The following is a 16,540-nucleotide window of genomic DNA, read 5'->3' as shown; positions in this document are numbered from 1 at the left end:
TAACATATGCATTTAATAGCATACTGCAATGTAATTAAAACCAATAAGTATAGAGAACCTATAGTCATAGGAAAATTTTGAAGGACTTTTATGAAATATTGGAAAGTACTAGAAACCGAAATAGAAGATGAATATGTATGCCAAGCTGGACTCTGTAAAAGCAAATTCCACACAAATCTAGAAATAAAGGGAGGAAAGACAAAAAATGGAAGCAACCTAGAGAAAATAATCAGCAAAATATGATCATCATTTTTGATGAAGACATTGATTTTAAAATCCCCAACTCTAACTCTAACCCTAAATACTTTCAAAAGCTACACATTTAATGTTTTTGGATATTTAAGCAAAGTACATGACAATTAAGTTTAAATGGTTATTGATGTCTATTTTACCAAGTATAAAGACAGAAAGCATTTATTAACTTTGTCATTTCCTCCATGAGATCAAACTGCTTGTTTTCTCTCATACTTTGGCACACCATACTATGATTAAATGCTTTTCAAATTGCAAAATAATCTACATGAAGGAAAATGGAAGCACAATATCTATGTTCCTTCTACATTACTTCTCATAATCATAGATTATAGATCTAGACTTTGCAAAATTTTTATTTTTAGTTCCAAATTCTCTCCCTCCCTACATTCTTCTCCCACCCATTGAGATGGTAAGAAATATCACACCCGTTATACATATAAAGTTATGAGAAATGTATTTCTATGTAAGTCCAAAACAGGAAAAAAATGAATAAAAGAATGCTTCAATTCATACTCCAAGTTCTCTATCTGGAGGATTACACAGTTTTTCACCATGAGTCCTCTGGAATTGTCTTGGATCATTGTATTGATCAAAGTTACTAAGTCTTTCACAGTTGATTATTTCTGTAATACTGCTTTTACTCTATACATTATTTATTCTTCTGGTTCTACTTACTTCAGTTTATATCACTTCATATAAGTCTTTATGGGTGTTTCTAAAGCCATCTCCTTCATAATTACGTAAAATTCAGTGATATTCTTTCACATTCATACAGCATAACTTGTTCAGCCACACTTGATGGGCACGCTTTCAGTCTCTGATTCTGATTATAAGAATTGTTGTATGTATAGATACTTTTATTTCCCTTTTATTTCCTTCGTTATAGAGCTAGTATCATTACTGTTGGGTCATAGGGTTTGTACACTTTTATAGATCTATGGACATATTTCCAAACTGAACTCCAGAATGGCTACACTACTTGAAAGCTCCACCAGCAGTGTACTTTGGCACTTATATGTTTTCTCACATCCCCTTCAGCTTTTTTCCCTTTCCTTTTCTGTTATTTTAGCCAATTTGATGAGTGTGAGGTGATATCTCAGAAATGTTTAATATGTATTGTTCTGATTATTACCGTGGGTCAGCTAGGTGATCCAGTGGATAGAATGCTGGGCCTGGAGTCAGGAAAACTCATCTTCTTGAATTCAACTCTGACCTCAGACACTTACTAGCTGTTTGACTCTGGGAATGTCACTTTACACGGTTTACCTCGCTTTCCTCATCTGTATAATAAGCTGGAGAAGGAAATGAGAAACCACTACAGTATTTCCACTAAGAAAACCCCGAATTGGATCACAAAATGTCGATCAAACTGAACACGATTGAACAACAAACTACAATTACTGAATTAAAGTTGTTTTACTTCTTTTTATGAAAACGGATAGCTTTGATTTCTTACAATGAATGTTATCTTTTGTATTCTTTAATGATTTAATAGTTGTGGCACAAGTCGTATTTTTTATTAATTTTGCTCAGTTCTCCATACATTTGAGAAAGGAGACCTTTGTCAGGGAAATTTGCTGTAATTTCCCCCGATGCTTAACATGTGCATAGATTAAAACAAATTCAGAGGAAATCAAAGTTGTTTTGTTTTAAATTAATTTCATACTTCCTAAGGTGAAGTAATTCATATTCTCCTGACAGAGATATAGTATGTTCAGTATCTTCCTGAAGAAACATTGTAGTAGTGAGGTGTAATAGTCTCATTTATCCTACACACACACACACACACACACACACACACACACACACACATACACACACACACACACACACACACACACACACACACACACACACACACACACACACATATATATATATATATATATATATATATATATATATATATATATATATATATATATATATATATATATATATATATATATATATATATATGGACTCTTTCAGCTTTACTTCTGCAGAAAAGTAGGAAATTGCTTTCCTGGCCTGTGCTCTGATCTGAAAGCAACTTCAAGCACTTTTCTCTATATGACGCCTATAAAAATATGGATGATAATAGCACCTACTTCTCAGAAGGGGAAATAGCTGAGGCAGCTGAATAGGAAGGAGGAGCTGAATCATCTGTGGCTATCTGAGCTTTATTTGAAGATGTCCAAGGCAAGGGAAGTCATCACCCTTTCAGAATCTTAAAAAAACAACAATAAAAAAACACAATCTTACGTCAAATGATCTTCTGAGCTTCTGCCAAAACAGAGTTACACTTAATTGAAAAACAGAAAAATAAACAACTTTTCCAACCCAGTGACTTCCTATTCTGTTCTTATAAATTTCAAGAGTTCAAGTTCAGCCTCAGGAAATCTACCACCTGTGTGATTTATTTGTTCAGTTTACTCATCTTTTAAAATGGCAGTAATTTTGATAGCTATCTCAGGGTTGTTGTGAAGATGAAATCAAGTCAAATAATCTATATAAAAGACTTTGCAAACCTTCAAATATGTCTTATGATGACTGTTGTTATGATTAGTAATAGGGACTTATACATAAGCATATATAGTGAGCTATGTGATAAAAATCTTCATCCACATGCCCATATTGTTTTCTTGTTAAATGGAAGCAATTCATCATTCAACCTTCCTTTATGATTGTCAACCTTTTTTAAAAAATCAATTATTTTGTTGAATGTGATTCAGTGATTTTCTCAGGATCTATTTCAGTTTTAAGCAATGTCTTCCTCTTCAGTAAATGGCTCTCGTTAGCTGTGCTTTTCAAACTCTTAGTCAAGCTTTTAAAATAATTTTTTTCTGTCTTTTCCTCATCATTAGGATGCTTTCTCCTTGCACACAATTACTTTCTTAAATAAAATAGTTAAAAGGAAGATTCTTCATTTGGGGTTTTACTCTGAATAATAAGAGAAAACCAAGGACTAATGAAATTAAAAGGATTTTTTTATAAGTACCTCAAGGTATCAACACATTGATGAGCTGATTGGCAATGGCCTCAAGGTGGGCACAAGTTTAAGATAATCCATAGGTTCACCTCAACAGAAGTTGGTCCCTTGTATCTCAGTTCCTCCCCAACGTAGCAAATGTATGACAATGTGCATGTGGAGATGTGCGTCAAAGTATTTTTAAAAATAATTTTAAAAATATGTAGATTTAACACCTCCTCTACCAGATCATTTCCTATCATTGATTAATAAGTAGAGTTTGAAACAATGGGGTGATGAGTCAACATAACTTTCAACAGTACTCTTATTTTGGGATCATAAATTTATAGCTGGAAATGATGTTAAAGGTCATCAAATCCATCCCCCTCATTTATTTGATAAGGAAACTCAGGTGTAGGAAAGCTAAATCACATATCACTTGCTCAAAAATTATTGCAATTGATTTACAATGAATTTTTCCGCTTCAGATCTTTTCCTCTCTATTCTGTTTTTCAGACAGCCCCTGAAGTAATTTTCCCAAAGAGCATATCTGACCATGTCAACCCCCTCCTCAAAAAACTCCATTGTCTCCCAATTGCTTCCAACCTTTGCTTTCACATTTACAGTCTTCCAGAATCTAGTTCTACCCTAGCTTCCATCCCACACTACTCTTCATTATGCACTCTAAAACCCACCAGAACAGGTTATCATATTGTTCTGTATATGCAACACTCCATTTTCTATTTCTACAACTTCAAATCGGCTAGTGACAATGTCCAGAATAAACTCCCTCCTAATCTCTAAGCCTTAGAAAAATCCTTGGTCTTTTCCAAAATTCACTTTGTGCCGTTTTCTAGAAGAGACCTTTCCTTACTAAAATAAAATAGATTATTAGTAACCAATATCTTAGGGAGATTCAGTGTTCCCTGCCTTATAAAATCTGACTTTAAGTTCAGTTTTTAAGTTTTCTTCAAAAGGGCATTAATGATAATGGGATTCCAGTGAGTCACCTTATCAGGGTCAAACTCTACCCAAGTTTGAGAATAATTTCATCTAAAATTATGGCGAAGTCCATTATGTTATAATCTAACTTAGGTGAAGACAATTCCTTTTCTCTAGACTAGAGTCACCTTCACACCACACATGGCCCTCTAGGTGCTCAAGTGTGGCCCTCTGACTGAATCCAAACTTCCCAGAATAAATCCCTTTCCTAAAAGGATCTGTTTTGTAAAAGCTGGGCTCAGTCTAAAGGTCACACCCGAGGACCTAGAGGGACACAGGTCAGGTTCCCCACCTTTGGCTCTAGATGCCCATGACTAGGATTGGTCTGCCCAGAGAAAAAGTGATGATGGAATAACATCAGCATTGTTGAAAAATGTATATAAAATGTGCACCCTGATCCTCAGTGGCTGTCACTGTTTACTGCAGATGTTGCTTCTTGCTGCTGCTGCTGTCACTTGTGCCTGCCGCTGCCTCTTCCTGATGTTCTTGGCTCCTCTTGCTGCTCCTGTTGCCTCCTGCTGATGTTGGTCTTGCTGCCACTCACTGCTGCTCCTACCCTTCTTTCCTCTTGAAGCTGCTCCAAGAAATTTTAGTCGAACAGAACAAAATTGAACATTGTCGAACCGAATTTCAACTTATTAACATCATTCATGTTTTCCATGTGTAGCAGATTTCAGATGGGGAAAAATTGAGTCATATGAAGATGATAGCATACTATGCTATCATTGACTTCCAAAGAACAGTTCCTGGAACTGAAGTTAAGTACCTCTCATTGGGATATTCCTTTACAATGCCTTTGAAATGATGCAGCACTACTTAAGGATTTACTTACAATGCCCAGGAGCATTGCAAGTACCATCCTATTAGTTGTATTGAACAGTAAACCCTGAGGATATATCTAAGGGGAGACTGTGTTTCTGTCCCTTCAGGGCACAGCCTAGTTATATTTGGAGAGTCTTGTCATCATGGCGTGGGTGGATGAACTTTGAAGCCCAGAAATTCATGCATATCATCTTCTATATCATGTAAGAGTTGTGATATAATAATCACAGATCTGAGCAATCAGTAAAGGAGAAATTACACAGGATGGGATGGACACTGAACTAAATGGTGGGGAAACAAAGAACAGTAAAAAAACCTTGTGTCTGAAAGAACTCGCAGTCTATTTGTGGTGTTAATACACAGACATTTATGTGTATACAAGATATATGAGGTATAGAGGGAAGGTACAAGTAAGGAGGTTAGGATAGGGAAGGGTCTTTTTCAGAAACTGAGTCATGAAGGAAGCCAGGGGGATAGAGAGTGAGAGAGATTGCGAATGAAAAGGCAGTCTAGTCGGGAGATGGAGTGTGAGCACAAAAGGCAGTAAACCAATATTACTGTATCATACAGTGCAGAGAGGGGATTAAGGACTTTAATAAGTTCCAGAGCCTGAATTAATCAATCAGAAGAAGAGTCTGAGCCTAACAGCCTCTGTTCTCTGAAGGAAACTCATGGAATTCCTGTTCCTATGCCAAAAAGGCCAGATGGGGCTGACTTAGCATATTTTATGAGACTTAACACAAGACACTACCTTGAATAATGGGGTTTTTTCCTTATCTTAATATTTTGTGGCCATATACTATATTGTGGCATCTTAATGGTAAAGAGAATATAGATGTCCTGGTTTGTAATTTCAATTGACACTTTGTTCACTTTGTTCACAACTTATTCAGTTAAGAATATTCCTTTCTCATGGTACAGTTAAACACATATAGAGACCATAAATCTGAGGGACACAGACATTCTTGGATTGCCCTAAAGCAAATTTAAGCCTGGCCATTCTTGTATTAGTCTTTCAGAAGTTTTCTTCTGGCTCCATGATCATGTAACTGTTAACTTTAAAGGAATAAATAATATGAAATTAGCCTGTTTGCCTCTTTTAACCAAACTTTGTGGCTGACAAAGGATAATGGAATCCTACTGTTGAATGCTATATTGATTTAGATTGTTCACAGTTCTGCTTATCAACCAGTTTTGGAAGATGTTCTGACAGGGAAAGAGACACCAGGAAAGAGACACCCAGCCTGAAGCTTTTTATGTCACCTACTCTTTGTCACATACACTTGTCAGCAAATTGTCACACTTTTTACTGTCTTGGGGAGGATCTAAAATGCAGGGGCACAACCTGAAAGTAATAATGATATGATATAATGAGTAATAATAATCATCACCTTGGAAACTCAGAATTTCCCCTACCCCCTTTACCTAATCTAAATGGGTCTATTTCTGCTCATTGTATTGCCCATTCAGGTCTGGGAAAATGTTGATTCCCTCCTATTTTCATGACAGGTGATATGGAAATTGATTTCTCTTTGACCAAGATTAAGTGACCCTCATTTTAATACAGCCCACTTCCCCGTGTTGACCTATCAAAGCTCATTGGCACCCCTTGGTGCCACCACCTACTCTTTAGGCATATAACTATTTAGCCCTAACCCCCAAACTGAATCAGTTCTGGACTGTAATTCTCATGAAATGCATGTCATCTGTTTGTGAGACAAATTAAAAACATGGATAAAACCTAATTTCATTTGTTTTTCCTTAGAACAAACATTGTGGAGACTGACACTTAATTGGGGTCCCAATTCTGATCTGTAACTCCCATGCAATGCATGTATGTGGCCAACTTGAGAGAAATTAAAAATATGGACGTAACCTAATTTCATTTATCTCTCAGAACAAACTCTTTTGGGGCTGACAACTGTGAAGACTATTTTAGTAGCTTGGAAGGAATAATAAAGTGACTTACAGAGACATACAGAAGAAGAGTAGTAAATAATCCAGAGGAGGAGAAATAAGGGCTTGGATCAGGATTGGGAAAATGGAAGTAGGGAATAAGGGGTAAATTAGAGAGATTTATCTTTGACCAAACTGTCAGTATTTGACTGCTCCTGGAGCTGAAAATTTAAATTTGATAATCATCTGTGTTAGGTGGTTCGTATTGGGCTGATCAGCCTCCATTGGTCAACCTGTCGCTTGATGCCAGTGTAGTGTTTCCTCAGTCCTTTCGTCTTTCACCTGCCACAAAGTCCCGGAGACACATTGAAGTCAGATGTAAGGAAATAGGGGGGAAAAGAGCTACACACAGATCAAATCTGATGTGTTAGTCAAAAATGACTTCCCCTGCACTTCAAAGAGGCCTTCAAAAAAAGTCCGGACACTACTGGCTGCAGACTTTGGAGAAAAAGCTCCAATTTCTGAATAGCTTGGAGTCTGAAGTCCTTTTCATTTCAGTGATTGTAAGTTCTGTGAAGTCACCTAGGCCCAATATGATATGATATGATATTCTTTAGTGTGAAGAAAGAGAAGTGGCCATGGCAATATGAAATTGATAGTCCCTATTGCACTCAAACTTCTAGTAAGCATTCTGCTTGGCATTCACTGGGAGGAACTAAGCTCCATAAATAGGCCAACGTAAACTTTGCTGACAGATAGTGTCACATATAGTAATGAATAATATTTTTATGGCACTTTTTATGTGGCAAGCATTATGTTAAGGACTTTACAACTGTCATCTCGTTTGATCCTCACAACAACGTAAGTGCTCTCTTTCTCCCATTTTACAGATGAGGAAATTGAGTCAACCAGAAGTTAAGGAAATCACAAAGTGTAACGCAGACAATATCTTAAGTTGGATTTTAACTCAGATCTTCCTGAATCCATGCCTGTCTCTTTATTCACTGCACCAACTAGCTGCCTGCTATACACATACACACCAAGAATTTGAGAAGTGTATCATAGCAGCACAGAATTATGGGATTTTAGGGTTATGAAGACACTCAGTGGTCATATAGTTCAATAAAATTTTAAAGGAACCTGAACTATAAGATCCCTAACAAGTGACTCTTCAGTGCCATGAATACCTCTTATGAGAGGTAATCCATCACATTTTGAGTCAGCCCCTTCCACTTTGGGGAAACTCAAGTTAGAAACATCATCAATTGATCCTCATATACCGTCAAGTCAAAGCCTTCACCTTCCTAATTTACTAGGTCATAGTATACAATGATGTGAAAATTTTATTCTTTCTTAAATACATTACTCCCTTGGAATGGGAAAGAGAAGGGCTAGATTAGGAATTATGAAACTTGAAAAATGAAAAAAAGGATGACAGAATGACATATAATTCCCTAAATTGGATGCTAGACTAAAAATGGTTACCATTAAATTAAATTTAGAATTTTCCTGTTGTTCACTCACATCCAACTTTTTGTGACCGCTTTTGGGATTTTCTTGGCCAAGATACAGAAGTGGTTTGCTTTATCCTTCTCCAGCTCATTTTATGGATGAAAAACTAAGGCAAACAGGGTTAAGTGACTTGCCCAGGGTCACACTGTTAGTCAGTAGTGAGGCTGGACTTGAACTCAGGAAGAGGGGTCTTTTTGATTCTAGACCCAGTATACTATTTGTTGTGCCACCTAGGTGCCCCTGAATTTAGAATTAGAAAATTTAAAATTAAACTGCCGTTTACTATCTATGTGACCTTGAAAAAAGAGGCATTTAATGTTTTTTATTGCTCTAAATCCAATCATACTGCAACTTTGTGAGAATTTCCTTTTTAGTGCTTCATGCTGTGAGTTGCAGGAGTGATCACACAACTCCTAGTATGCAGATCTCTGATACAGAAAACCACAGCATTCTACACTCAGTACATTGTTATATTGTGAGTTGTTTTTAAAGTGTTTGTCTTGGGATGTCAAAAAAGGTAAATAATAGAGCAATATGAGAAGAGTTCAATGATCAATCCAAAAAAGTTTTGATCTGATGCATGTGTATTTTTAAATCAGATATTACTAATCCTCCTGTAGGATATAACTGAGAAAGAGATTTCTAGAAATGAATCCTTATAGCATGTTCTCTGGTAGCACATGGAAATTGATCAATAAATTTATTATTGGGATTTATTATTGGTATTAAGGGGGAGTTGTTATTCAGAGAGTTAGAGTATTTTATAAACCAAATGTGGCAAATGTTTGACTTTTCATATATAAAAATCATGGTGCATTTGGAATTCATAAAGTAGGTTCTGAATTTAGTCAGAATTTTCATTTGGCTAGTTACTCTATGAATGACCTTGGATTGCTCCCTGCACTCTCTTTCCCCATGTGTAAAATGTGAATTTTAGAACAGATGGTTGATAAAGCCTCTTCTAACTTTAAATATGGTCACAGAAAATTAGGAACTAAGATAATAATGACAACAATGATATTTATCGTTATAGACAACAATTACATGATGTTTTCTCTGTGCCAGGCATTGTGATTTGTGCTTGGCAGTTATTATCTCATTTGGTGCCCACAATAATCCTGGGAGGCAGGTGGTATTATTATCCCTGATTTACAGATGAGGAAACTCAGAAAAATAGAGGTCAGGTGACTTACTCAGGGTCATACAAGTCGTAATTGTCTACATTTGAACTCAGGTCTTCTTGATTCCAGGTCCAATGCTCTGTCAAGTGAGTTCTCTCTCTCTCTCTCTCTCTCTCTCTCTCTCTCTCTCTCTCTCTCTCTCTCTCTCTCTCTCTTTCATATGCATCTATCCATGTAATATTTACAATGTACTTCGTATATAATTTAAAAAGTATATACTACTTTATAAATTGACGTAACATTTTAAAACCATCAATTTTAGAAGTATTTCACATATGTTAATTTATTACTTAAATCATTTTATACGTAATATGTATATATTATATAGTTTGCAAAGTAATTTATAATATATACTTTATAAAATACTATATATAAAAGTACTGTGCAAACTATATAAAACACTTTACACAAAATATAATAGTATTATATATAGTTGTATGTAGAATATATGTAGCATATATAATATATGTATATGATATAAGTTATATATTGTATATAATACATAGTATTATATATAATTACATATATAATAGTTACATTGTTATATTGTATTATGTTGTTTACATAGTATTATATAGAATTATTACTAGTGTCATATATAGTTTTAAAGGTACTCTTTATGTAATATAATATATTACTTAAATTATATACGTGTATACATACATGCATATATACATATATATGCATATCATCTATCTTTCTGTCTGTCTATATTATCAGTTGATTTATACAGCGACATTATCAGGTAGACTTTTTATTATCCACATGTTACAGATGAGGAAACAGACTAACAAAAATTCCATTACTTATGTGGTGTTGCACATCTGGAAAGTGTATGAATCAGGATTCGCACTCAAATTTTCCTGAATTTGAGTCTAGCATGGTATCCACTATACTGCCTAGCTGTCAAATTTTGAGAAAAATGATCCAGTCATGAGTCTACACTTGATTCTTCAGTAGGTTCAGATTTATAGGATCTGAGTTAGTACAATGAGAACTGGAGAGGAAAATACAAAAAAAAAAAAAAGAATATCATTCTTGATAAGAATAACCATTTGTTGTATTTCTTATTTTCTGTCTTATACACATGACTCAGATTTTCAGTTAGATTACAAAGACACCCATGAACAAACATAATACGGAAAACTTGCTCACAGAATCACAGAATTTGAGAGTTGGAAGACATCTCAGTCGTCACTTTATCCAACCTATACTCACAATCAATGCCCAGTGTAACAGAAGCACAAAGTGGTTACCCCGTCATTGCTTGAAGATCCCCATGGAGGCAAGGCTCACTGTTTAGCTACATAAGATATTGCATATTTGGAAACCTCTCATTGTTAAGAAGTCCCTTCCCCTTCCCTTGAAATTGAGTATTGTTTTCTTGCAATTTCCTCCCATTCTCTGTTCCCCCTCCACTTTGTGTCCAAACAGGACAACTATGGACCCTCCACCATGTGACAACACTTCAAATATTCAGACTCTTTTCATGTTCTCACTAAGCCTTACCTTCCCCAGCCTGATATGTCCAGTTTATTCAACCAATCCTCAAATTGTATAAACTCAAGATTCTTTATCACCTTCTTTGCTATCCTCCATATATTTTCTGCCTTATTTTTATTATTATTCACTGGAATTCAAAAAATCTAAACATCAGTTACAGTCATTTCTTTATTCATATAGCATTTATTGATTATATACAAGATGTGAGTCATCTGGAGAAAAGAAAAAAATTGTGCGATAGTGTCTATTCTAAAAAGAAAAACTTACATTCTGCAGAAGAGAAAGGAATTAAGCATTTATATAGTGTGTACTACATGCAAGGCACTGTGTTAAGAAATTTTACAAATATTATTTCCATTAATCCTCAAAAAAAACTTGTGGGGTAGGTGCTATTATTATCCCCAATTTATAGTTGAATAAACTGAGACAAGCAGAAGTTATATGACTTGCTAACTGCCAAAATACTAGTAAATGTCTGAATTTGAACACAGGTCTTCCTGAGGGTAGATTCTGAATTTTAAAACAATGTGAATTTTGCCTATATAAATCAATAATGCAAATAATAGCAATATTGAGAAAATTCATTTTCTCTCCCTTCTTCCTCCCCAAATGATCAATGATGGAGAAGGGAGGTAATACAAAATGGTTACTCATTAATATAATATACATTTATATAACATGTATTATGAGTTGGTATGAAGGACAAGTAATTACTGTTTGTTGAGAAAAAAAGGAAAATTGCCTAGGAGAAATAATCTTTGAAATTGGTCCTGAAGGAGAGGAAAAACTTCAGCCAGTTCCACTAGATGGAAAGATTTTTGAGGAATGCAAACCAGTAGGAGCAAAGGCAAGGATATGAGCAAACTTGTTAGCAATTCAAAGCATTGCAAGTAGCCCAATTGGGTGGAAAATTTTGGGTCTGTGAAGGGACTTACTATAACACAGTAGGTTGTAGGTAGTTTGTGGAGCATCTTAAATGTCAGATTTAGCAGTTTTGACTTCATTAGGCAATGTGCAGTCATGAAACACAAGTTAGCCGCAGAGTAATATGATGACATGCTTGCACAATCACAGTCATTGGGCAAGAATTTTCCTCTGTACCATTTTTCTCAGGGCCTCCTTCGTCTCCCTGTTCCATACACTATAAATCAGGAGATTAAGAACTGGCAGAAAGAGCGTGTAAAACACAGACACGATTTTGGCCCATTCTGATGGATGGACAGAGCTCGGACACAGAAAAGTAAATATCACTGTTGCGTAGAATAGAGCGACCACTGTCAGGTGAGAGGCACACGTGGAGAATGTTTTAGACCTTCCTTGAGGGCAAGGTATCTTCAGAATGGTGGTGAAGATACTGACGTAGGAGCTAATAACTATCAGAGAGGTGGTTACTGATGCTACCCCAGAGAAAATCAGGAGAAAAATCTCATTCCTCTGCACATCAGAGCAGGCCAGATGAATGAGCACTGGGATATCACAGAAGTAATGATTAATGATATTGGGACCACAGAAAGATAAGGTCAGCAAGCTTCCCACATGTGTGAGGGAGGTCACACAGCCAAACACATAGGAGCCAGCCACCAGGCTCAAGCACAAACTGGCCGTCATGGTGAAGTGGTAGTGAAGCGGTCTGCAAATGGCCATGTACCTGTCATAGGCCATTGCTGCCAGAAGAAAGCATTCTGTGGTCAGGAACATGCTAAAGAGGGCAAACTGAAGGATGCAGCCAGTGTAGGAAATGACTTTTCTCTCAGTTAGAAGACTCACAAGCAACTTAGGGATGCAGACAGATGAATAACAGAAATCCAAGAAAGCCAAGTGGCCCAGAAAAAATACTTGGGGGAGTGAAGTTGGGAACTGGATTTAATTAATAGGATGAGACACAGATTTCCCACCACAGCGATCAGATAAATTAGTAAGAAGACCACAAAGAGGGCACGCTGGAGGTGAGGGCTTTCCGTAAAGCCCAAGAGAACAAACTCCACTATCCCGGTGACATTCTTCTCAGCCATAGGTGTCACTTTGGAGTGAGGTGTCTACCAAGAGAAAATAGAAAAAGATCAAAGTGAATCTACATGGAAATGGACCAAAAGTTGAGCAATCTTATTTAATTCCTAATGCTTAGGTAGTGAATTATCATTACATAGGACTTTCATCAAATATAGAAGGGATGGAAAGGAGAGAGACAGCAAAGGAAAGAAGGGGAAAAAGAAATGAAGGAAGAAGTGAGGAAATGGAAGAAACGGGTTTAAAATGAGGATGACTGTATAGTGAATGACAAACTTCAAAGCACTATACGGGATCTCACAAAAGTCTTAGTGCATTTCAGGCTATTAAAGTTTAAATTGTTCAATCAAGTCCAACTCTTTGTCACCCCATTTGTAATTTTCTTGTCAAACATACTGGAGTTCTTTGTCATGTCTTTCCCCAGTTCAATTTGTGGATGAGGAACTGAGGCAAACAGGGCTAAGTGACTTACCCAGGGTCATACAAGTACTAAGTTTCTGAGGTAGAATTTAAACTCACGAAGATGAGTCTTCCAGATTCCCAGTCCCGTATACTGTTCTTTGAGCCACTTAGCTTCCTGAAGTTTAAATAATTAGAGAAACAATTTTTTGCATAAGGTTTTGCTTTCCCCCTTCTCTCCCCCAAACTACATGTGTCCCAAACTCCTAGTTCATTTTAAATCTTTAAGAGTTAAGTGATTTTCTATGATTTAATAAAATTCAGTATGATTGAGAGCAAACTTTGTTAGATTCTATCACACTAGGGAGGCTTAAGAATGACTTCAGTGACTGTGTAGCTGTTGTTAAAGAATTGCTATGGAATAAGTAGAGAGGCTTGTCATGAGGAGGCACCAAATTTATCAGCCAAATCACCTCTGGAGTTGCTCTCCTCAGTATTAGTGGAGGACGTGCACTCATTAAAGGATAACCATACAGAGAGAGATATATGCACATATTCATATTCATACATACACATACATGAATATATTTGCATGTATATGTATATACATGGGAGGCAATGTTAGATTTTTCAGGAAACAGACTGGTTCATGTTTATTTTTATACAACCAGAGCTTGGCACAGTATATTTATATGCACATACATATATAATACATGCACATTGCACATGTTCAATAAGCAGATGTATTTATGTGGCAAATCATACATTATGGAATGTGGTGCAATGCAATACACTATAATATGATACACTGCCATGTAAGGTAGCATGATGTTACCTTAATATGATACCAATATTATCTTACAATATAACCATAACATAATGTAATGTAACATAATATATTATACGGGATAGAATAAAATGAAAAAGTATAGTTTTATATTTATACATATATCCAAATTTCCTGTACTTATACATGCATTAATACTTACTTTATCTTTGTTCATGTTTTCTCTCCTACCCTTATAGAACATAGCTATTTCAAGATAGAGGACCTCGTTTTTCTTTCCTTCCCCTGCAATAGGCGAAATTCATGGTACATAGCTGGTATTTGATCAATGCTTGTCCAATAAACATGTGTCTCTTCAATGACAGAAAATGTGTTCTTCTTCTTTTGGTATATCTCACAGCTTGGTTTTATGAAAAATAATATGCAGGTTCTCTTCCAAAATATTTCTTGCTGTTTCAAGAAGTTATACATAGATGAGCTTACATTATAGAAAGCACAAACCATGCCACCCATGTGTAATATGAAATTATAAAATCTCTCTCTCCCTCGGTCTCTCTGTCTCTGTCTCTGTCTGTCTCTGTCTGTCTGTCTCTGTCTCTGTCTCTGTCTCTGTCTCTGTCTGTCTGTCTCTGTCTCTGTCTCTCTGTCTCTCTCTCTCTTCCTATTCTGACTACTAATTTCTCCACAGCTATCCTGGACTCCAACTTGCCAGACTCTAGAAAGAGTACATTCTGGATGATCCACCTTCCAAAGGAAGAAGCTGGACAGACAAGCCTTTGAAGTCTAAATACTTCACTTAAGCTGTCACGAAGCTGATATTTTATACTTATTCCAGAGATTGTAGTAACATCCACTTGCTCCTCTCAAAATGTCGACTTGAACCCTTTGCTGACATACTTCATCCAACACTTCATGTATATCTATTGTAAGTTAAGGTCAGTCTTCTCAACGAACCCTATCTGATGGACCCTGGCCAATGAAAGGGGGTTAGGGAAAAGGGAAGAAAACATCTAGTTACAGCTCATTCACTGTCGAAAATGAATGTTACAACTACTGTAGCCATTAAAATGATAAATATTGAGTATACCACAAACCTAAGATTGATCTACATGATAAATTGGTAGACTGTTAGAAAGTTAATTTTAGACAAGTCCTATGTATTGCAGAGAAATTTCAAAAATACCAGGGGATAGAAAAACATGGACAACACATTGCAAACTTTATTGTGGGTGCACAAATGTCTTCCTGCATTTTATGAGCATAATTTTCTAGCTGGAAGCAATTTTTAAAGGTAATTTATTCCAAACCATTGTATTTAAGGTGAAACTGATGCTCATAGATGTGTCTTACACAAAGTTAAAAAGATAGTACTTAAAATAGTCAGTATGTAGTAGAGTTCTTGGCACATGGAAGAACATTAATAAATGCTTTTTGATGAATAGTTTGAAATTTAGATTCTCTGACTCCAAATCCAGCCTTCTTTCCACTTAGGTTTTTTGTTTTTGTTTTTGTTTTTTTTTTTTGCCCATTAACTATAAAAATCTGTTGAATCACTATGGCCATTTCATTCCTCTCAGTATTGCCCCCAGCCCATGTTGGCTATAATATAAATAGTCTCTGGGTTCTCTCCTATCTCTCACAACCTCTAGTTCAACTCCTTCTTTGGTGTCAGAGGGAAACTTCTCATCCTGCACAAGGATCTAAAAATACAAGCAAGCCTTGGTCTTCACAAAAATTTTACGTAGGTATCCTGATTGTGTATTCCCAAAATACCTCATCCTTCATCCTACTTTATCCTACCACTCCATCTCTCTACCACCAGATTGATGAATAATCTGCAGGGAAACATGGACTTCCATTCTCCCTATACCAATTTTATGAACTATAGGGTCAAATTACCTCCATGACAAAGTGGTAGAATTGAGATTTTAAAAAAGTAGTCCCATGCTCATTCTTTTGAAGGAGTGAACTGATTCCCATACAGAATTGCTCCAAATTCGGAAAGCAAAACTTTTTAGCAAATCTGGGAACGTATTCTGAAAATCTTGATTCCCAGGCCAGCTATCATTCCACTCCATCAACAGAATTTAATGAAGTCAACACAATATAAATAAAAAAAAAAACAAACTTGTGAATATGAAGGGACTAATTCAATCCTTAATGGTAACAAACCTGTCCTGAGATGCCAGAGGGCTTTAGCAAGTGACATCAGTTCATTTTAATTAG

General features: G+C 36.0%; 1 pseudogene; it reads right to left on the bottom strand.

Moving 5' to 3' along the window:
* Nucleotides 1–12,195: 12,195 nt before the first annotated feature.
* LOC140516528 (olfactory receptor 5J3-like) lies at nucleotides 12,196–13,133 on the bottom strand (annotated as a pseudogene).
* Nucleotides 13,134–16,540: the final 3,407 nt, after the last annotated feature.

Source organism: Notamacropus eugenii, chromosome Y (assembly GCF_028372415.1).
Source record: "Notamacropus eugenii isolate mMacEug1 chromosome Y, mMacEug1.pri_v2, whole genome shotgun sequence".
Classification (NCBI taxonomy): Eukaryota; Metazoa; Chordata; class Mammalia; order Diprotodontia; family Macropodidae; genus Notamacropus; species Notamacropus eugenii.
This window is presented reverse-complemented; position numbering and strand designations above follow the sequence as displayed.